The 22,780-nt window shown below is 55.5% G+C and overlaps 1 protein-coding gene and 1 long non-coding RNA gene across 3 annotated transcripts in view; one reads left to right on the plus strand and one right to left on the minus strand.

The window, feature by feature from the left end:
• Positions 1-214: 214 nt before the first annotated feature.
• LOC132021092 (uncharacterized) lies at positions 215-15,692 on the minus strand. Of its 2 annotated transcripts, XR_009405243.1 has the most exons (4): positions 14,573-15,692; positions 13,542-13,956; positions 1,142-1,309; positions 215-1,006 (listed from the first exon to the last, which is right to left on the minus strand). It is a non-coding gene; the product is annotated as an uncharacterized LOC132021092 (long non-coding RNA). The 2 variants fall into 2 exon arrangements; XR_009405242.1 differs by having other exon boundaries at positions 215-1,309; positions 14,573-15,691.
• A 683-nt stretch (positions 15,693-16,375) lies between these two features.
• Positions 16,376-22,780, plus strand: part of TPO (thyroid peroxidase) — a 47,431-nt gene continuing 41,026 nt past the window's right edge. Inside the window, exon 1 of the mRNA XM_059405061.1 lies at positions 16,376-16,584. The gene's annotated coding sequence lies outside the window, so the exon portion shown is untranslated. The remainder of the gene's footprint in view (positions 16,585-22,780) is intronic.

A 22,780-nucleotide genomic window follows, 5' to 3' on the forward strand; every position in this document is an offset into this window, starting at 1 on the left:
AAAGTAACAAATCCGTCAGATTCTCCAGAGTGAGGCCTAAACTGCACCCCTGGACACACACCTGGTCAGCATTTGTTCAGGAGACACGAAGGTGCATACGCCTGCGCCCAGCGTGTCTGCGAATGAACCACCGGCCCCTGCGAGGCACGCCGGGGGCTCCCGCCGACGAGCGCCCGCCGTGCCCGTCCCCAGGCTCAGCGCTCCACAGCCACGCTTCCCGGGAGCGCTTGAGATGCTGCGGAAGTCGCTCACCCCCCAGTGACGACGGAGCGGGGGATGCCCAGAGACTCAGCTGTGAGCGCGGAGCTGACCAGCGGCAGTTCCGGGCACAGACCCAGGCTCGTCCAGTGGGATTTACCAGACCTGCTTCCCCCCATCCAACGGCTGTGGACGTGGGGACCACGTCAGTGCAGAGAGACTCGGCAGGACCCGATGGCCTGTTGGGCCGCTCTGGCCAGACAGCGGTCTCTTGTCCGCAGGCGTCTCACGGAGGCCGTGAGCGGGGCTCTGCTCTCTCCGCGGCTGCTCCGTGCACGTGTCAGGGGTGGAGTCCGGGCGTGATCGAGCCGGGACCGTCTGGGCTGTCCAAGCGCCCGCTATTTGGTTCTTGAAGGAGGACCTTGGTGGAAAACCACCTCTTTAAGCCTCAGTATCTTTAACCATGAGCGTAAAATGTGACGACACACCCCAGCCTCGTGCCGTGTCCCTACGAGTCTGTGGACAGGGGAAGGAGCAAGACAACATCTATGGCTTTTTCCTATATATTCAAATAATCGTGTTATTTAAAATTGTACACTCTCTGAAAATTAGGTGAGTTAGCCCATGATTTAGGTTTTTATAAAAACAGAAACTCCCACGCTAGCTATTGGTGTTGCGATGCTGGCGTTCGCGATCCAAGAGGACAGTTCCGAGTTCACGGGAACATTACCCCAGGAGAGGAACATTCTTGAAGAGTAGCCAGCGGTGACGGGATTCCAGACCAGGACAGAGGCTGACGGGAGGTGGCCTGGCAGAGCCGGAATTCAGTGACGTGCGCCCGGAAGGCGAGCACCTACCCTCATCTCCACCCGCTCACCGCCGTCCCCGGGGGACACGGTCTCTCCAGACTTCGGTGGGATGATTTTAGGACTCATCTGCTTACCTTCTACTGAAGAAAGCCGCGTCCCCTGCTCTGGGTGGCCGCTCCGCGGGGGTCCCGCACCAACGGGCGCCGGCCGCAGACCTGGGTGTCTGCCCCAGACCCAACTCTCTGCGGTCCACATCGGCCTCCCCGCAGAGAGGCTGCTCCGTGCGGAGACTTTGAGTGGTCCTGTCGTGTGAAACGGAAGTAAACAAGAGGAATCAGAAAACCAGGAATCGGAAGGGAGACCTGCTGACCTCCTTGGGTCACCTGTTTTCAACCTGGGTCACCCCTGCAAGCTGGACGGTTCCTGGGCCCGAGAAGGCAGGCATCCCCCGTGCACTCGTGGACACATGCCCTGGCTTGCGAGAAAATGCGGTCGGATTTCTAAATTCTGCACCTGAAGCTGGGTTTTGCTTAAAAAATTTAAATGTGTTAATTGGGTTTTAAATATGGGAAAGATACTAATATGTCTGGAAAATGATTATCAGGTAACTCTTGAGGACTAAAGTTTTTAAAGAATTTTTTTCTCTTTTGAGTTTGCACAGAACTGTCTTTCTAAGGTACCTTTTTTTCAGTATTGAAGATTTGATCATTTTCAATTTTCAGTTTAAAATGATAAAATATGTGGTTTAATAAATTTGGAAATGTAGAATATTTCATTTCTTGGACAGATGCCTTCATTATTTTACCACAGTGGTGACTGTGGTAAGTACAAAATGCAGGATTTGGAGGTAAACATGGAACATTTTTTTAATCCTGCAAAGATATGATGCCTCAGTGAAGTTGAACAACTGAGCTTTGTGAACTTCCTGCAATTGTTCTAGAAAAATCTCTAGTCACCATCAACCGATTTTGTGTTTAGGATTTGAAACACAGCAGGAACTAGGTTTTATAATTAAAAGCTGTTGTAATCCAAATAAATGAGGTTTTAAAAAGAAATCAGTTCATTTAAAATCCAAAGGGTTATTTAAAACATCACTTGAGCTTCAGAAATTTTTTCTATTTTAACTTTCTGGATGTAATACAAATAAAAGATATGTGTTTTATATTTTGATGTTAATGTGGTTATAATGTCAACATTCTTAATGGGCACGTAGGGTGTTGGGATGATACTCCCCTAAAGCCACCGTGTTTCTCTAAGACACTGGAGACTAACTCTGAAACAGTCATAACAGGATGACACACGTGTAAGACTTGTCCGAGTAGAGAACACATCGTTTTAGCAACTGAGACAAAGTGGGAGACACTGGCTAATGACATACGGGGACAGACACGGCGCTGAGTGGGCAAGATTTAATCATATTTAAAAACTCATTTCCGTATTGGGTGACACTGTGATTTGGAATCACTTTGATGTGAAACTATGTAACGCGGTAGATGCGGATCAGTAACAGGCGCTTGATGCACTGGAGAGGAAGGAGCTGGTGGCCGCGGAGAGGCGTGGGGTCTGCAGAGCTTGCTTCCCGCCAGGACACAGGCCGGAAGGTGGGTCCTGTGCCCTGCGAGTCCCGGGAGCGCCTCCCCTCGGTCGCCGTCCTCGGGAGGACGCTTGAAGATCGTCTGTGCTTCAGGCAACGCACGTAGTCCTTGGATCACACTTCATTTCCACCAGTAGATCCATTTCTATCAGGGTAGAATCAAAATGATTTGATGGTGATTTCCATTTTCGTAGGTGGAACGGGAGCGGGGAGGGCTCAGGGGGCCCAGAGCCAGGGAGAGCGTCTGGGTGGCGCTGCCGGCGGGTCCACGGCCACATGGGGCCGTGGGACAACGTGTTCAGAGCGCGGAGGGAACCCCGCTTCCGTGCCTGCGGAAGTTCGTGGGAACTACAGGCCCAAGACGACCTTCCCGGCAGCTGGCGGGCTCGGCCGGCACCTGCTGGGGCGCAGTGTCCGCAGACCCCCGGCTGCGAGGACCAGTGCGGCTCTGCCCTGGGTCCGGGGCTGGGGCCGAGCTGCGGCCGCCCTCCTGCCGCCTCCCCTGCCCGCGAGCGCTTCTCCGAGCCTGTGTTCCCTGATTCCTTCTGGGCCGCCCTGCTTCCTGGGGAATATCCTTAGCAGTTCCCGCAGTCATGATCTCTTCATCACTAAAACCTTGCTTCCCTGCCGCCTTGTTCTCAGCCGCGTCTGCTGCAGGCTGCGACGGCGTGCACGCTCTCCCGCGGCGCCGGGCCTCCCTGTGCCGCCCTGGGGCCGGCGCTCCTCTGAGAACCTGCGTGGGGTACGGCCAGCCCCGCACCCACCCCTGCTGCCCTGACCCTGAGGCCCTGCCTCTCCTCAACTGGACTGGGGACCCCTCAGGCTGGGGTCCCAGGCTCCTTCTTGTCCCGGCCCACGGCCGCTAGACTCGCTCTTGTCTGCCCGTCTTCTTGGAAGACCCGACCCGGCACACCTTCCTCCTCTCTGTTTGTCTCTCTGCTGTGTTCTGCATAATGTCTCTAGATGTATTTTCCTGGTCATCAAAACTGATGAGCCTCGGTAATTTTTGTATTCCATTGTTGCACTTACAATGACTTTTTAAATGTGTTAAATCACTTGTCGGTAGTCATTTTATTCTGCACTTAATTTCAGCACCTGCCGTGTGCGACTGCCGCATCCGCAGCTTGCTCTGTTTTCTTATTTTACCTCTTGAGATATTCTTTATTCTCTTCTGTTTTAAGTAATTTCTCATCGTGTTCTCTGGAACTCTGATGGTGAAGATAAACTGTCTATCTTTGAGGGTTCTATTCCTTTCAACTTCCTCCAGGGGTTTGCAAGACTTGGGAAGGTTTTTATTATGCAGAAGCTGTAATAGGAAGGCAGAGAAATCAGACTGAAGATATTTTTTAAGCTCTTCTAGGTCCAGGCAAAATGTAGAAAGTGGAGAACGAGGATGACACAATGGAACGGAAGAGCATTCCCGACACAGATGACAGTTGAAGAGCTGTATTTTTAAATGAAGAAAAGTGTTTGAAAATAAGAACATAAACAGCCCAAGAGAAAAATGCTCAAAGGATATAAAGTCCCTTTTAAGTAAAAAGAATTTTGACTAGCCTTAAATATAAGAGCACACGCTCTTCCGGCCCCAGGCAGGACAGTGGGAGGTGCGTGGACGCCGTGGGGTCTTTTCTGCCGGAGCGATGAGCGTGTCGTCTGCAAACGAGGATGCTGTTCTCTCTGCTCGCGGCCGTCGTCCCGGGTGACCTGCTTCCCCCGTCGCGGTGGGCAGGCGGCCGCGGACACCGACGGAGCTAGTGAGGGGCATGGTCGCTGTTTTCTCATCCCAGCGGGAAAGGAATCAGCGTTCGTCACTGCCCGCGCTAACGTGTGCCTTCTGTGGACGCGTGTCCGGGTGCAGGGGTTCCCACCTCTCAGTTTACTGAGAATTTTATCAAGATGCGCAGGTTGTGTGGCTGAGCGTCTGCAGGGCTGGGTTTAGGTTCCAGTCTCTTTGCCGTCCTGGGTTCAAATCCCGCCACTGCCAAGATGCCGTTTCCCGGGTGGTGTGCACACTCTGTAACGCGTTAAAACAAACAAACTAACTAACAAAAAACCTCTGGGGGCACCTGGGTGCCTCAGTGGGTTGGGCGACTGCCTTCGGCTCAGGTCGTGATCCTGGAGTCCTGGGACCGAGTCCCGCATCGGGCTCCCTGCTCGGCGGGGGGTCTGCTTCTCCCTCTGACCCTCCCCCGCCATGCTCTCTCTCCTTCTCTCTCTTTCAAAATAAATAAAATCTTAAAAAAACAACCTCCGGGAGGTTTTTACCAGACGTACATGTTTTTCCATCGACTGCGATGACTCCTCTTACTATTCGTGATTAGGCTGCCGATGCCGTGAACGACATTAAACGGTTTTGAGCACAGACACCGCCTCACGTCCTGGGGATCAACCCCACAAGGTCGCAGCGTGTTCTCACTTCCTGTGTGACTGGGTTCCGGTCGCTAACAATCTGTCAGTGGGTGTTTGCGTCTGCACTCATGTTCGATGTTGGTTTAGTTTGTTTGTTTTGGTTTTGTTTTTTGTTTTTTTGTCAAGCCTTCTTTGAGTTTTGGTGTCCGTGTCAGCCCAGCCACACCCAAGAGCTGGGGGCGTCCGTCTCCGTCCCCAGAGGCTATCTGAGGCGTCTCTTCTTCCCCTGCCTGGTAGCAGAATGCTTGGAGCTCGGGCTTCCTCTGCGGGGTGGTCGGTCCCTGCGAAGCGGGCGAGTCTTACCCATGCTCCATCCGCGAGCGGGAGCTGAAGGCCGTCGGGAGCCAGCTTCTAAAATAGAGCCCTTTTGGCCCAGCTGGGTATTTCCGTTGTGCAGCACATGTAACATGAAATCATCCTGAAACTCTGAACACGCGTAAGCAGCCAGGCCCAGAGCGCCGGGTACGGGCCCGGAATGGTTCTCTGCGCTCTCCCGAGTGCGTCGACCCCTCATGCCGATTAGGTGAGTTTCCCCACGGGGTGGAGGCTGCTGGTTGAATATGGAACATTATGTCCTCGTTTGGAACACGGAGCACGTGGTAGGTCACAGGCTCAGGGCGAGGCGTTGGGGGCTCAGAGATGCGTAGAACAGGGGCCCCACTCTCATCAACTCTGTTTCATAGGAAACACCGGAATGTATTTAAAATATTCGCATGGGCTGGGTGCTTGGCTGCTACGCTGGCGCTCTGGGGGGCTCGGAGAGGGAAGTGAGCCTGACTTCGGGTACGAGCTGGTTGCTGGGGTGTGAACACATCAGGGGCTGATTTCAGGTGACCGGTGGTTAATTACCCATTGGCGACCTTCCCGAATACATCCGAGTCCCGTCTGCTGTTCGGAGCAGGGCTGTGCTCCAGCGGGATGGGTGGGGATGGACACTGGGTCAGCTTTTGGGGAAGCAGAGTCGGCGAGTGCCTCACTGGCTTGGGAGGACGGGCCAGGACGCACTGACCTGTCCTGGCTCGCTGAGCGCCTGGATTCCGTGGGCTGCTTTGAAACCGCTGAGTCTATGGGGCTGTGAGTGACGTCTCAGGTCTTGATCTGTCAGGGGGCCTCGTGGGAAGGGGACGGTGCCTTTCACACGGTCAGCGGTGTTGCTGCCGAGGAATATGCCAGTCAGAAAACGGTCTGAGGAAGACTTGTCTGTGGTTTTCTTCTCTTCTCTGTGAAGATTCTTCCTCCAAACGGCAGGACGAAGCGCAGATCGTTCCCCCTCGTGATGCAGACATGGGGGTTTCTCTCAACGGCTGACTGGGTGGTTTTCCACACGGAGACCTGGTCACTCTTCATGTCCTGGTTACAGCTTCTCGATCTGTCGGAGGGCACAGTGTGGACGCCTTTGAACAGAAGCATTGCTGAAATTTACAGAAAACACTAATTTGATTGAAATTATATCAGAGAAAATAGCCTGGGAGACAATCAGGCCATGTTTTTGGTTATAGAGGGAGCAGGTAAAATCGCTATTTGAAATTCCTCGTGGGACAAGTGTTTACAAGTCCGATCGTGCTGGGATTTCATGCTTCCTCTGGAGCCTCTGTGACTTCTCCTGACTCATACGCTTGAACTCAAACCTATTTCAAATCCAGAATAATCATATTAGCCTCTTCTGTACGGTTAATTCTTAACCACACACATCAGTCTGAGCAGGTGTTGCCGTTTTAAATGTGTCAGGTCACATCTTAGGATTCTTCTCCATAGGTTGGCCGGTGAGAGGATTTTTGTAGTAGACTTAGCAACATCCCATGATCATGGAACATTTTCTGTTTCCTGCAGAAGGGTAGTAGCATAAGGGCACGGGGTATTCTTGAGTTCTGGGGACATTGCCAAAATAGAGGAAAAAAAAGTCTGGATGATAACATCTACCTCCTCACCCTGTTTTATATGTAAAGTGAACAGAAAGTGAAATTTTGGCATATCTATTTCACTGAGAACACAGCAGTTTCTGCAAAGCTCCTATATTCTGCCAGATGCTTCCCTGAAATAGTTTAGCTCTTGAACTGCTTGAAGAAAGTGTAACGAAATGGACAGATGCAGTATTTTATGTTTTAATGAATAAAAAATTAACGGGTGTAGGAAGACCTTGTTTTAGTATTGGTGTCACAAAAAAGAAAATCCTCTTAGTTTTCCTTGAAAGGAACACGTGCACATGTGCAATACGTGCACATGTGTACATGTACAGAGGCACGCACATGTGTGTGTATAAACACACCCGCACACACATGCACATATGTACACAGATGTGCGGACATGATCAGTGCACAGCTGCACGTGCCGGTATGTGTTTGCACACGTGTGTACTCACGTGTGCACAGCACACACGCACACACACCTGCCTCCCGTGTGCGCATGTCTGAGTACACGCCCGCACACATGTGCGCGTGTGCGCACATGTTTGAGTGCACACGTGTGTGCACACGTCTCCTAAACACCACGCTTGCCTGCATTTTGTCCTCCTGCAGCTGCCTCTCCCGTGGGGGCATCTGGTGGGAGTGCCGCATCCGGAGGGCATCGCTGAGCGTGTCCATCTCTCTGAGCAAGGCAAACCGGGGGAGTAGACCACGTTGAAGTTGGGGTTCTGGCTACAGAACACCCAGGGACACTACGTGCTCGACCGGAAGTGGAGCCCACGGTTCTGAGTTCCTGCGCCTGGACCTCACGTGCACAGGTCCAGAGCTGATAGTGTTAGAGCGGAGCCGAGATTCAGTTCGCGGAATTTAACAAGGATGGACGTGAGCCCCTGAGTTCCTTCTAAAGGGTTTTCCTCGATAATGCTAGAAAAGAGACGGTACCCTCTGCACAGTTTGCCAGGAGAGATTTCCGGGCAGAAGAATGTTATATATCATTTTTCTTCCCAGGAAACTTATTATTATTTTTTTTTGGAAAGCAATCACCCCAATTTGTGAAGATACGAAATCCAATCATCAAGTGCGCCAGAAAGCCAAATATATACAAATCACATTCGTTCTTAGACACAATCTGGTTTCTGAAGGAAAAAAGTGTATTTCGTGACAGAAACGCGTCCGGTCCCGGAGGACTGCCTTTCCCTCGGTTGCCGTGCACTAGCTTCCGTAAAGGCGCATCTCCCAGGACATATGCGCCCGCTTCCATTAAACATGAGGACCTGGTGGTGTTTTTCCTCTTTGGCAAGTGTGGAAACTGGCAAGAACGCGTTTTCTGCTCGAACGACTTCTATAAGGAGGATATTTCCTGCCTCCTAAACAGGGAGGTTTGTTGGCTGACAGAGTCTTCCCTCGTCTCTCAGTTGGCCTCTTCTTTCCCGACAAGTGGAAAACACGCTTCTTGACTTGAATTTCGGGGCCAGCAGTGGCGACAGCCGTGATGCTCCTGTTCCGAGGAAGCTTGCCGGCGGCTGGCGGGCTCTGGTCCCCGCAGAGACCTCCCAGAGGCTCACGTCTCCCACCCGGGATGGTGTTGATGTAGCATCCCAGGGTATCTGTGCATTGATCGTGTTTTAAAAGATTTTATTTATTTATTTGACAGACAGAGATCACAAGTAGGCAGAGAGGCAGCAGAGAGAGGAGGAAGCAGGCTCCATGCTGAGCAGAGAGCCCGATGCGGGGCTCCATCCCAGGACGCTGAGATCATGACCTGAGCCGAAGGCAGAGGCTTCACCCTGAGCCACCCAGGCGCCCCATTGATTGATCGTGTTTTAAAAGAGAAACTGACCGGTGAGAAGCTGGTCTCTCAGAGCTGTGGTCAGAAATTCGGCTTTTTCTCTGGGGGACTCTGGGAATGCTGCTCCCCACGGGTGGGAGACGTGATGACCCCAGGGCAGGCCCCCGGAAGCACCTCCACCCCCTGGTCCCGGCCGCCGGCCTCCTTGGCCGTTGTGTGGATCCGCAAAGCTGCTCCAGCGCGAGCCCCCAGAGCGGCTCGCCTTCGTCCTCTCACCGACGTCGTGAGTGCTAGGGTCGGCGCGTGTCAGCGCCGTTACGTAAATCAGGAAGAAAATAGGGGAAATCGTTGTGTTCAGAGATCCCACATGGTTATCTTTCTCCTGGGAACTGAAGCTCCGGGGTTTCCACCTCGACGGTTTCCAGTTCGGTCCTGGTGGGTTATCCTCGGTATCGAACACGGGAGACGACTCAAAGGAGCATTCTGTGTTCAGTCCGGCCGCCAGCCTGTTGTGCCTGCAGCCCGTGCGTGGACGCGCCCCTTGGGTGCAGACTGGTGCCGTGGCCCCTGGAGAGCCCCCACGGCTCCGGGGTGGGGGGCTTCTGTTCATTATTTCCGGGGAACGCATCCCTGCACTCTGCGTTTCCCATAACGTCTGGGTACTCCCCTGCCAATGACCCCAGAAAGGACACACACATCCCTGTGTGCGCGTGGTGAGGACACCGTAGTGACCCTGTGTTTGCCAAGTGTCCCGGCGCCTTCAGGTGGAGGAGTGCGCACAGGCCGGCCGCCCCCAGGGGGGTGTGTCTGCGACGGTGCGTCTGGGGCCTCGGCGGCACCCCCGGACTCTGCACAGGCTGCGTCCGGGACCTCTCATGGGGTCAGCGTTCCGTTTCCACTTTGGATGTTGGCAGAGATGCCCCTCTGTGCCAGCTGACCTGCACCCAGCGGGAGGTCACGTGCGTCTAAAGAACAAAATTGTGCTTCCCGTGGGGAAGCGCATTTAGTGAACCTGTGACTGACGGCGCCCTGGTTAGGACACCGGACAGAGCACCCAGGAGGGACCAGACGGCCCAGGTGAGGTGGGTGCCCCCCCACAGCAACGCCTGCTAAAATAGCCGACCTGCCTTTCCGGTGCCCGGGATCCTATGGACGATGCAGTCTGCACTAACACGACGGCCCTGGGACCATCAGCACCAGGTCCTCTCCATTGCTTGACTGATGGGCCTCCGGCGGGGGTCGGGGCAGGGGGCGGTAACAGTTTCCTGCCGAAATCCTGCCGCTTCTTAGTCCAGTGTGTTCTGTGGGCACGAGGGCAACACTTTGGAGGTCGGCGCAGGCAGGTCTCAGGGGTCCATGCTCGTGCGCGTTCCCGCGGCTTCCCTGGGGCGCCTGCTTCCACGATATCACAGGGTACTTTGACGGCGACGCAGGCGTCACTACGTGGGAAGGCATTGTTCTTGTAGCATTTGGTGAAGTTTTGGTCATCTGGATTCATGAGAGGAGTGGGCCTGGAAAATCCAGACCGGGCTGCAGCACAGGCAGTCGTGAACTTGGGGCACGCCTTGGGAAACCTCTCACTTTCCCTGGGACCTGCGGACGCACTGGCCTGGTTCCGTGTTCAGCTGATGAAGACAGAGACGCGCAGGAGAGGAGCCGCCGCGCTCTCAGCCGGGGAGGGAACGTGCCGTGTGGCCTCCGGGAGCAGAACAGGCGCAGGACGGCTCTTTCCAGAAGCTACCGTGAGCCGACATTCCCGTGATACCGCCCGTGAGGTACAGGAACATGGGAAAAGACAGAGGGGGAATCTGGGCCCTGTGAGGACACTCAGCGTTGAGGCTCCATTTAAACGAACCGCCCATGGGACCAGTCAGGCCAGTTTGAGGGACAAAGCTGCCGACGTCGTGCTCAGAGGGAGACAACGCGACGGACCCCATAGGGGCAGCCTGCACCCCCGTGACCTGTGCCTTCTTAATCTGTCTCTGAACGGTGAGCAGAGAACTACTCCGCGGCGCCCGTCACCATCGGACAGTTCGGGAAACCGCTGCTCGGGGGGTCCCGGCACTTCCCATGTCTTTCTCGCCCCGCGTGGGGATGTCTCTGGGTCAGGCCTTTGTCGGCCGCAGGCCGGTGTCACAGTCCGCCGTCACCCGGGCCCAGCCACGGACGTGTCACCCAGAGAGCCTCGCGGGGACCTGCGGCAAGAAGCCAGCGGCCCCACACAGCCCTCGGTCTCGGCCTGAATCGACCGTGTTATGTGAGCCGCTCTCAGGGCATCTGGAAAAGATGGACTCGGGGCGTTCGGTCAGTTCTGGGTGTCAACATCGTTGTGGGTGTGGGCACACCCGGGGGGTCAGCTTGCCTTGACTCGGGCATGGGGTCTGGGCCGCTCTGGGTCCTGCCAGGGATGGGAGGGCTGCCGGGTAAGGTGATGTGGCAGCAGCCGTGTGACTAGTAGGACACTCCCGTAGGAGCGTGTGTCTCAGCTACTGGGACAGTTCGCGCAGGACTCAGAAAATGCGAAGATGACCAGCGACCGTCCGTCCTGCCGCTGTCACGGTCGAGATCCGCTCTCATGCGAGGGAGGAACTTAATTCAAAGTGGAACACAGTGAAGGGGCCGTGGTTCTGTACCTGGCATCAGGGTGGCTTGGAGCACAGGACTGAGGTCACGCAGGGACCCTGTCCGCCCCTCTGGGGAGCAGGTGTCCTCCGTGCCGGACACACCTTCCTGCTGACTCTGTGTGCTGGCAGAGCCGCTGTCCCCACGCCCGACACGCCCACGTGGACACCCTGCCCCCGCTCCCAGGGTCCACGGCAGCCTCCCCAGGACGCTGGCTGCCCACCTCCCTCCTGTCCCCGTCCCACAAAAGGAGCAGCTTCCAGAAAGAAGTCTCGCCTACACAGTCCAGGAGGGGACCGAGGTAGGCATCCTGCTTAAGGCAAGCGTGAAGCCAATTTTGAGATGTCAGATCTCGAATCACCAAGAGAAGAGCTGAGGTGGGGGTCGGGGCAGGATGTCGGGGGCGGGGCGGGGGGCGAGTGTGCTCTGCCCTGGCCCAGAGGTCCTGCCCCAAATTAAAATATCAGAGATCCTGCCCTTAGAGGCATGGAAAGGAGCACACCGGGGACGCGACGAGCCAGCCGGCTGTCCTTGCTGTCGCGACACAGCTGTCCGCACGTTCGCGACAGCTCGTAGCACAGGCAGTTTGCACACAGTGTAGTGAAGCTGTCAGTTAGGTAGCAGTTCTCTTAGAAGGAATTCTGGTGGCTTTCACTATTTTGGAGTTTTATTATGCCAGAGTAGAAAAGAAAGAAACAGAGTAAGATGTGAGGCTCTTTCCCCATGGATCGCGCAGGGTGGCGGCCGGACAGGAGTCACAACTCACCGACCGTCACGCACGTCAGGACACTGAGGACCCGCATCTGCTCCGTCCGCATCAGCGGCGGGTCCGATCCACCTGCTTGCGGATGCGTCGTGGGCACTCGTGTGGGGTGTGCAGGGAGCGGGAAGACCGTCCGGGGCACAAACTCCACATCACAGCCTCCCCGGGGCGCCCCCGGCCGGTGTCCATGGGCTGGGGCTGAGGTATGGGACCCCCGGCCCCGCACAGAAGAGTTACCTCCGGGACACGGGAGATAACAGGGTCAGACCAGCCTGTCGGTGTCCACGCGAACCAGGATCTTCGTGGCTATGGTCATGTCGACCACAGGTCTCTGCCTCCCACTTTAAACCTTCCTACTTTGAGGGTATTTGTACCTGAGTGACTTTCTTGGAGCTCAAAAAGCATAGAATCCACTGAATGTTTCATAATATGCTTTTCTAAGATTCACAGCATTTTATTTTATTTTTCCTTGCAGGAACTCGAGTTCTCAGACCTGACGGCGGTCTGCACTGCGTTCACACCTTCCTAGCAGCCAAGCTGGCCTCCGTGGACCCCGCACTCATGGACAGCCAGAGCACTGCGAGGAAAGTGCTTCTGTTGCGCGCGCAACATTAAATTGTTTTCTTAAGAAATGACATTATCCTGCAAATGTTGCAACTCTGTGATTTTATAACGAGCCTATAGTTGTGATACCAATAAAATACGTCACCAGTTTGCAGAGTCGGGTCATTCTTAGAGCTGACAGGCCGGGGTGCGCTCAGGCAGACCGGGCGGGCCGCTGGGGATTCTCTGAGCCCTGAGAGCGGACTCCGCACCACACGCTCCGCCGCCCGCGTTGCTGACAGCCGGGCCGCGTTCCCATAAAACATGCAGTAAGATCCTGAGAGCCGTCACTGGGAGTCCCCATGCAAGGAAAGTGTTTCATCAGCCCCGGGTCATTAACGGCCCCTGTTTCTCGAGGAGGGGCTCAGTAAGGTGTTGATTTGAGAAATGTGGAGAAATAGGTTGGAAAGTAAAATAATTTTAATTACTTATATTAATCCTGAAATTTTATAAATTATAATAAAATTAAATAACACATAATTTAAGTGCTAATTTAAATGACTTTCCTAATTCATGAAGTACAGCCTGTATTATAGTTCCCCGGGTTGTTGTACTGTTGGCCACTTCTAAGAAGGTCCTCTTTTTGTCATTAAAAGCGACTCATGGACTCCTGAATCGCACAGAGGCAGACTGTGGTCCTAGATCACATGGACACGCGCGAGGACAGGAGGCGCGTGACCCTCAGACTGTCCGGTTCAGGGGAACAGGCAGATGCAGGAAAGCAGGCGCACGGCGCGGACCACCCAGTGTCCCCCCAGGGCCGGCTTTGGCGACGACCGCCCGCCCCCTACGGCCCACCCAGCCCTCGTCGGTCTGTCGGGAAGAAGGAGCTTTTGGGTTTGTGGCTTACCAAGTGCTGATGATCCCTCGTCAGACACGGTGACATGGAGAGGGTGTCTGCAGGTAGGTGGGTGCAGTGCGCTGGGCACACGGAATTCCTCTCACGGCCTGGCTGCTGCGGAAGGCTGCCCCGGCAGAGCGAGGGGCTTTAACCCGTATTCCAAGAGAAGGGGGCTCACGGAGCGTCGGGCGACGGCGTCCTCTGGAGCTGTCTGTCCGCCCGCCTTGAAGCACACACCCCGTCCACGTTGGGGTGGGCGGCGGCAGGAGCAGAGCTGACACCCAGACCCCAGGCTGGTGACCCCCGGCTTCAGCAGCGTCTCTGGGTGCGGCTGACGTCTCTCCGGATCTCGTGGAGTCTCAGTTTCATCACGTGCTATGCCAAAGAGCCTAACACACTGCGCCGTAGGAGGCCTTCTTCTGCACTTGAGAGAAAATAAATCATGATTATTCTTTGTTTATTTTCACGAAACTGTAGATTTTAGAAGTGTACTTTTACTAGATCATAATGAAAATAATAATATTTTCACAGGAAGATTCAATACTAAAGTTTACATTTGTACGCATACAATTTTTTGAAAAGATACACAACTTTTTTTTAAGATAAAAATATATGTTTATAAAAAATAAAAAATTATATAAAAAAAAAGAATAAAAAAAAACAGCAAGTCATTTTGTGTGAAGTGAACAGTGGCCACGCGCCCCTCGCCCTTCCCTTGCACTCCTGTGGCACCTGTCCGGTCCCCACGGGTCAGGCTGCACCCCTCAGACCCCCTCAGACCGGGGCAGGGTAAAATACACTCACTGCTCCAGTTCAGAAGCTTGTCAAGGGCATGGACGGTGTCTCCTGCCAGGCTCTCGGTGCTGGGTCAGAAATTATTTTATTTTCTTTCAGGAGATGTGGTTAATTCTAAAATCTCAGTTTTGCATTTTAATTAGGCGTCAGTAGGACCCACTGCAGATCTCTGATTGGAAACTCATTCATGATGGAGACTGTGCTGAGGGCTGGACCCATGGGACCCCTTTCAGCTCATGTCCTACCTGGTGTAGGTGCATCTTTGCTCTCACCGTGCAGGTGAGGAAACTGGCCGCCCAGCCTCTGCCCAGGTCTGAGGCCGGGCTGGTCCTGGCGCTGGAGAAGCCACGGGGGGAACCAGACGTGAGTGAGCCGAGCTCAGTGCAGGGACGGGGCAGCAGGCAGGGGGCCGTGCGGACACCCCCTCTCCCCCCCGCTACAGGGAGTGATTCTGAACATCGGGAACAGCTCTACAGGATTCCCATAAACTTCATTTCTCTCCTCTCCGGGTCGGACTCTCCTCCTGAGCCCCAGCATTTCCACATCGAAAGCAGGGGATCCAGCTGCGTTTGGTCTCTTGGTTGAAATGCGAGGCCCGGCCGCACAAGCACGTGTGGACAGCCTCTCTCTATGCTCAGTTCTCAGGCTTCCGATTCTAAACTCTGTTCCTGCTTTTTGGAGAAGCTACATGCCGACCGCACAATTCCCTTGTTGTCCTAAATACACCTCAGCTCCAAAACGCAGGACGAGTAAACGTTATAGGAACTGTTTGGCCAAAAGGGTCCTTGTCCGCCCCTACAGAAGATAAGGAAACTATCCATTCTCGGGGTGTGCAGACGAGCAGACAGGCTTTTCCAGGCCTCTGTGCGGTGTGCTCCTCTCATTCTGGACAGGAAGCTCAGGCAGCAGGTCAGCAGAGGGCTCCATGCTTGTGGTTGGTGAACGCCGGTTCTCACTGGGCATGCTGCACATCTCTTGGCTGTGGGACACGCCTCGGCTCAGATGTCCTCCCAAACCTGAAATAGAGACACCAGAGAGTCATTGTCTCTCCCTTCAGGATAACAGTCCCACTTAGAGTGCGGTGACCCTACGTGCTGGTTCAGCCAGGTCCCAGGTCCTACCAGAAATGTGACCCCTTGAAACGGAGTCTGGGGTAGAAAACAAGTGAACAGTAGAGCTACGGTATGACCCAGCAGCCACACCACGGGGAAGCTACCCAAAGGACAGAAACACTGATTCAGAGGGACGCGGGCACCCTGATGTCTCCGGCATCCACAAGGGCCCAGACACGGGAGCAGCCTGACTGTCCACCAGCCGACGAACGGATGAAGAAGGTATGGGGCAGACGCACTACGGAACACTACCGGCCACCAAAAAGAGTGAAATCTTGCCATTTGCAAGAACGTGAGTGGGGCTGGAGGGTATCACGCGGAGGGAAGTGAGTCAGAGAAACAGACGCTTGTGGAACTTAAGAAACAAATGATCAAGGGAGAAAGTCCAGAGAGAAGGAGAAACAAGCCAGGAAGCAGGCTCTGAACAACAGAAAACCCTCGGACGTCGGCCGGCGGTGGGGGTGGGGACGCGGCATGAGGAGCACGGTCCGGTGGCCCGAGTCAGTGCCCAGGCGAGGTCGCGGCAGCGGACGCCCTGTGCTGACTAGCCCGCAGTAAATAAACACAGGAAAAGAGCTGAGTCAGGGAGAAAAGGTCAGGTGCGCCTCAGAGCGGTGCTAAGTCCCGAGAGATCTGTACAAGGGAGGACGAGGAGAAAGAGAAGAAGTTCCTCCTGTTGACTCCTGTCCAGCGACGGCCGCGCGCAGAGGCGAACGGCGTTGGCCGGCCATCTGGCTCCTTTCCACGGTCCGTCACGGACGCATTCCCAAGTCTGCTCGGTCGGATCAAGTACGCCGTCGAGGAGCTACTCCGCTGGGCCCCCAGAGATTGTTTTGGTTTTTGTTTTTTGCTTAGAACTTGGTCCAAGAGTCCCTCTTGTCATAAAACAGCAAACGCCCAGAGCTAGACGCCGTCCGGTGGAGAGCCGCGGTGCCCTGGTGGGGGCTGGTGTTCTCCTGGTGGGGCGGCGCGGCTGTAAGCTCCCCGACAGCCCGCCGGTCCCGCCCCGCCCGGACCTTCTCTTCTCCACCTGCCGACGAGGGCCACGGCGCAGACAGACCCCGTCGCTGAGGCCAAGAGGACCGGGAGGGATTGTCACGTCGTCTTCTGACTCCCAGACGCACGGCCCAGCCTTCCCCCGTGAAGTAAGAGTAAGACGTTTTCACAAAAGCATAATAATGTAATATTCACACATAAACTTGATGTTATTATTGTTAAAGCAGAACAAACTGAAATGCTTCTGGCAAAAGGAAAACCAAATCCACATTTCTAAAAATATCTTCCAAGGGCTTTGGCAGCAAACAGGTGTAGAATTACTAAAGGCACTTTTAGTGAGTTCTTTCCTAAAGTGTTTATTTTATATCTTGGCAATGACAGGATATAATACGGAATTGGGTTGGAGGAAAAGGATACATATTTTATTAGTACCTAACAGTAACTCGTATTATAATGAATATATTATTTTTTGAATTTAAATGCAATTACTTAGCATAGAGTGCATTACTGGCTTTAGAGGTAGAGCTCTGGGGTCCGTCCGGTGCAGGCGACACCCAGGGCTCCGTCCATCGCGCGCCCTCCTTCCTGCCCGTCCCCAGTTACCGCACCACCTCACCCCTCCCCGCCAGCAACCCTCAGGTTGTCTCCTATGATTAAGAGTTTCCGGGGCGCCTGGGTGGCTCCGTGGGTTAAAGCCTCTGCCTTCGGCTCAGGTCATGATCTCAGGGTCCTGGGATCGAGTCCCGCATCGGGCTCTCTGCTCAGCGGGGAGCCTGCTTCCCCCTCTCTCTCTGCCTGCCTCTCTGCCTGCTTGTGATCTCTGTCAAATAAATAAAATCTTAAAAAAAAAAAAAAGAGTTTCTTCTGGTTTGTCTCCCTTTCTGTTTTTGTCTTGTTTTATTTTCCTTACGCTCCTCTGTCTTGTTTCTCCACTTCCTCATATCCAGGAGATCAGATGATAATTTTTTTTCTCTGATTGACTTATTTCACTCAGCACAATACCCTCTAGTTCCATCCATGTCGTCGCAAATAACAAGATTTGATTTCTTTTGATGGCTGCATAGTATTCCATTGTGTATATATACCACCTCTTCTTGATCCATTCATCTGTGGATGGACATCTAGGTTCTTTCCATGGTTTGGCTATTGTGGACATTGCTGCTATAAACATTCGGGTGCACGTGCCCCTTCGGATCACCACGTTTGTATCTTTAGGGTAAATACCCAGTAGTGCAATTGCTGGGTCATAGGTAGCTCTATTTTCCACTTTCCGAGGAACCTCCATGCTGTTTTCCAGAGTGGCTGCACCAGCTTGCATTCCCACCAACAGTGTAGGAGGGTACCCCTTTCTCCGCATCCTCGCCAGCATCTGTCATTTCCTGACTTGTTGATTTTAGCCATTCGGACTGGTGTGAGGTGATATCTCATTGTGGTTTTGATTTGTATTTCCCTGATGCCGAGTGATGTGGAGCATTTTTTCATGTGTCCCTAACACTAAATATACACCAGATTTGAGAATATTAAATAATATATATTTATCCTGAGAAAAACTGTTCTTTAAACAGTTTTTAAACTTTTTCTTTAAAATTGGAATCAAGGCAAATGCAACCCCCCCCAAAAAAACCATCCAGAATGTTCCCCTGGGGAAACCAGCATTGCCGCGTTCCTTCAGGTAGACATGTCTGGCTCTGTCTAACCTTGACTTACACCCTGGAACAGAGCCTGACCCTCGTAGACGCGGTGGTGAGTAGATTCCAAGAACTTTACAGATTAATGTGTGAGAACCACTGCCCGTCACGGCTGCTGAGATCAGCTTCAAGGTGTTCCGGGGGTTTCTCTACAAAACCTCCTCTCACTGAAGCCTGGGAGCCGAGAGGCTTGCTGGCGGCTTTATGGAATGTTCTTTGATGAATGAGGGATTTTTTTGTGCCTTCGTGTAAGAGCTCACTGTGAACCCAGACCCGTCTGAAAAGGACCAGGTCAGGCCCCAGGCCTGGGCCACGGCCCCCCCTTACTGTCAGATCCTCCGTCCTCCGGACGGACTAAATAATGCCAACTTCTGCCTGAGCCCCCCTCCTGCCCTAAAGGGAAAGCTCCAGAAGGTGGGGCTGGACCCACGGGTGAGCATTTTGGGGTCATGGCAGATGTCATGTAAATAATTTGCGTGGCGGTCTCTGCTTTTTTAATTAATGGGAATCTTTAAGTTCTTGAAAGCAGGGGTCAGCAGGCCACAGACCATGGGCTGCATCTGGTCCGGGAACGGCTTTTGTCCAGGCAACTTCATTAGAACCTGTTTGGTGTGTTCGCCGGGGCCTCAGATACCCGGCACCCGGGCTCAGAGTTCAAACGCCGTGGCTGTGTTCCTGCTTCATCAGAAAGCGTTTCTGGAGCACAGGCCGGGTGTGGACATGCTCACGGCTGGGGACACAGAGGTGCCCTCGGCACCCGCGCACCCCGGGCGTGGTTAACGGCCTGCTGGAGGCTTGTGGCCCTGCTGGCCAGGGAGGCTGTTCCGTGCTGTGCCCACAGGGGGACAGGGACGGGGGTCAGGGAGGCTCAGGCCTCCGAGGAGCAGACCCGGAGCACAGGTCTTGAGAAGGGCGGGAAGCACGTCTGGGGCGTTCCGATGGCTCGGGGCATGCGGACCCCATTCGGGCAGGGAGGCGAGGGGAGGCCCGGAGTAAGGGCGATGCCGGCTGCCGAGCATTTGGGCATCATGACGCCTCAGGATCCCGCATTCATCCACTTCAGTTCTGAGCACGAGCCTCCGGTGACCAAACCCTTCCCCCGGGGCTGCCCGCGGACACAAAGACTGGGAGGCCGGCCGTCCCTCGGTCCCGGGCAGGACGCCCCGGTGCTCAGTGCGGGTGGTGGGCATCCAGGCCCCGCGAGGAGGGCGGGGCAGCTCCTGCGACAGGTGCGCGTGCGGGGAGGAGGCGGCCGGAGGGACACGGGAGCCTCCGCCGACGGGGCGGACGCGGCTGTGTGAATCCCGGGTCTCCGGAAGGGCCCCAAGCCCGGACGGGTGGACACGGAGCAGGAGACCCCTGCCCCGGCTGGGGGACCCTCAGGGGCTTGAGCAGGGTCCGCCCTCCTCCTGCGAGGGCCACGCTGGGAGCCCCAGGGCGCGACCCCTGAGCCGGAGCCGGGAAAGCCGCCTCCACGCGTGTACGGACTGCGGGCCGCGGGCATCGGGCGGCGGAGGGCGGCGGAGGGGGACGCGGCTTTCCCAGCGCTCTGGGCGCGGCGCGAGCGCAGGAGGGCGGCTGCGGGGGCGACACCGGAGGAACCTCAGGACGGCCCCGGACCGGCTGTTCCCCGGAGCTCGCATGGCCAGAAAGGGCGGCCGCGCCCGGCCCAGCCCACCGAGGGAGCACAGACCCCGTCGGGGCCAAGACCTCCCACGACCAGCCGGAGCCGCCGTGGCCATCAGGACGGTCGCCGGGAACCGAGCACGCACCGCCGGCTGTCGCCGTCCGGAGCGCAAGAACCCGGAGCCCGGTGGGGACGCTCCGCCCCGGGGTCCCAGATGCGCCCCGGGGTCCCAGATGCGCCCGCGGCAGCCGCGGCCAGAGACCCCTCCCCAGCCGGTGCGCTCGGTCGTGCGGCATTTCCGGACCAGGGGCCGACCCGAGGGAGCGCAGTCGGTCTGCCCGGGCCGGGCCGCTCCGGTCAGCCCCGTGTCGGGCGGTCAGCGCGGGGAACGGCGCCTCCTCCCAAGCGGGGACGACAAGCGTCAGGGACGCCTGAGTCCGCCAGGAACTCACGGAGCGCGACGGGGGCGTCGGCAGAGCCGCGGGGCAGCCTCGGACCCCGGAGGCCGCGGAGGGTGACTCAGCGGTGGGCGCCCCGCGCGGCCCGGCTGCCTCCCGGCCAGCGTGTGTGGGAAGGTAGCCCGGAGCTGGCCAGATGCCGGCCGCCCGGCCCTCCCCGCGCACAGACGCAGGCCCAAGGGCGGGGAAGCAGCCCCAGGCGTCCTCCCCAGGCTCCTGGAGGGGCCACCGTGGGTCAGCCTCGGAACCTCCTACGTGTGTCTCTCAGCATTGGCAACACGCCAGCGGGAAGGGCCGTGACCTGAGAGAGGTTTTCTTAGGAGAAACAGAATGTGCTGGAACACAGTGACAGCATGAAAAGAAGGTGTGTGTGCTCTCTGCCGGTGGACGCAAGCCAGGCCTGGGGAGGCATGGGGCATTTGGCCTCACTGGGCCTGTGAGTGGCTCTCGTGATGGAAGCTTCTGGAAATTCATAGGGATGATGACGCATGAAGGACAAACAGACCGTAAACGAGCAAAGAAAACCACGTCCCGGAACACTCTAGGAATTCCTATGGGAGACAAGGGGCTCCTTCCTCCGTAAGAGTCTCCCAGTTCTCGCTTATCCGACCTTCCCAGTCTTCCCTGCTCCCTGGTCCGCGGCCGTCGGCGTCACCCAGCTGCACTCCCCACCCCATCCCCGTGCCCCGTGGGCTCACGTCCTCCCTCTCAGCTTCCGTTCTGTCACTGCGGCCAGTCCCTCTGGGCCCTGCTCCCTGACCCCTGTGACCTCGTGACACAGCCCTGGAGTGTCCCTTCACTCGGCGCTGGGCGCTGTTTGCTTCGAGCCTGCAGCGTAGTGGGACGCCTCCAGCGCAAAGACGCACCAAGGCCGGGGCCTGAAGGCCGCTCCTTACACAGTGTCTAGCATGAAGAGATCCAAGTAAGCAACGCTATGTAATTTTTGGCAGACGTACGAAGTTGATGGTTTTCACTGTAAGGAAGTCCGCGACGTGACAGGGAAGTGTGGTTTTGTCCGGGACGGATCATGTATCGTTGGGCAGCAAGAAGAGATTGAGTTCATCTGTAATCGGAATATTTTACGTTAATTGCTTTTGAGCTCTTCTTTGATAAAAAATAATATGTTCACTAATCGGAAAACTCACAGTGTCACTAAGAGAGCAGCCCACGGGGTCTGCACGGCCGGCGCGCCCCACCAGCTCCCCAGCCGGGCGGATAGCAGCCGCGAGACCGGCAGGAGGAGGGCGGGAGGGAAGCCAGCAGCCCAGGAGTCCGGTCCAGGCAGTGGCGGTGGCTGAGGTCCTCCAGGCATGGGTGAAACTTAACATCCTGGAACACCGAAGCCCCCGAGTTCCCGGAGTGACGGGTGCACGAGCAAGCCCCCGTCTCTCAGACAGCAGGAGCTCGGGACCCGGACCCCAGGACGCAGTGTCTGAGGACGGCGGCCTGCGCTGTCTTTGTGACCACCCTGGTTCCCTGCAGTGCCGCTCCCGGCACGAGGAGCCCCTGGAGGCCTGCGCGGGTACTGTCCGCAGACTCTTCGATGTCGCATGCGTGTTCGGGGGTAGGATGGCTTTCCACCCTGTGCGACCTGCCGATTTCGGCAGCTGGCTTGCCCTCTCATGTGGGGGCAGCTGGACGGGGACGCTGTGTGGAGGCTGCAGGACGGACGTGTGCAGAACCCACAGACACCGGCCATCTCAGAGGCTGTCTCTGCGCACGGAGCGTGAGCCCCGAGCCGGCGCTATGCGTCCCACCCGCGAACGAGGAAACACACACCTGACCGCGGGGCGAGGCAAGGCGCCCTCCCTGCCGGACGCACAGACTTCCCTTCGCTCCGTGTCCTACGTTTCTCACACTCAGAAAACTCGTTTGTGAAATATTACTAAAACCAGCAGGGAAACTCCCGGGTTCCAGAACACACACGATGTTGTGATTGCCTATTAGGTAAAACCACAAAATGTCTTGACCCGAGTTGCGTGTGTCTGAGAAAGAACCTCCGCACCACGAGGCGTGAGATCAGCCACACAGACCGAGAGAAATGCGTCCCTGCAGTCACAAGGGAGCCGACATGTGCTCCTTCTTTTTTTTTTTACTTTTTTTTAATTAAATGTAAATGTATTTTTTTAATAAACATATGATATATTTTTATCCCCAGGGGTACAGGCCTGTGAATCACCAGGTTTACACACGTCACAGCACTCACCAAAGCACATACCCTCCCCAATGTCCATAATCCCACCCCCTTCTCCCAACCCCCCTCCCCCCAGCAACCCTCAGTTTGTTTTGTGAGATTAAGGGTCACTTATGGTTTGTCTCCCTCCCAAACCCACTTTTTTTTTTTTTTTTTTTTTTTTTTTTTCTAATGCAACGTGTGCTTCTGTGAAAGGTACAAACGGACTCGGGGGTTTTAGCCAGAACCGAGTATTGGTTCCATGTCGAGTCTTCATGTCTCGGCAAGTCAGTCATTAACGACCAAGCCTCAGGAGATTTTCTGAAATCCCTTTTATTGTTTACAAAAATATAGACGGTTTTCTAATACACACCCTCGTGGCTAAATTTTTAAGCAATC

Source organism: Mustela nigripes, chromosome 7 (assembly GCF_022355385.1).
Source record: "Mustela nigripes isolate SB6536 chromosome 7, MUSNIG.SB6536, whole genome shotgun sequence".
Taxonomy (NCBI): Eukaryota; Metazoa; Chordata; class Mammalia; order Carnivora; family Mustelidae; genus Mustela; species Mustela nigripes.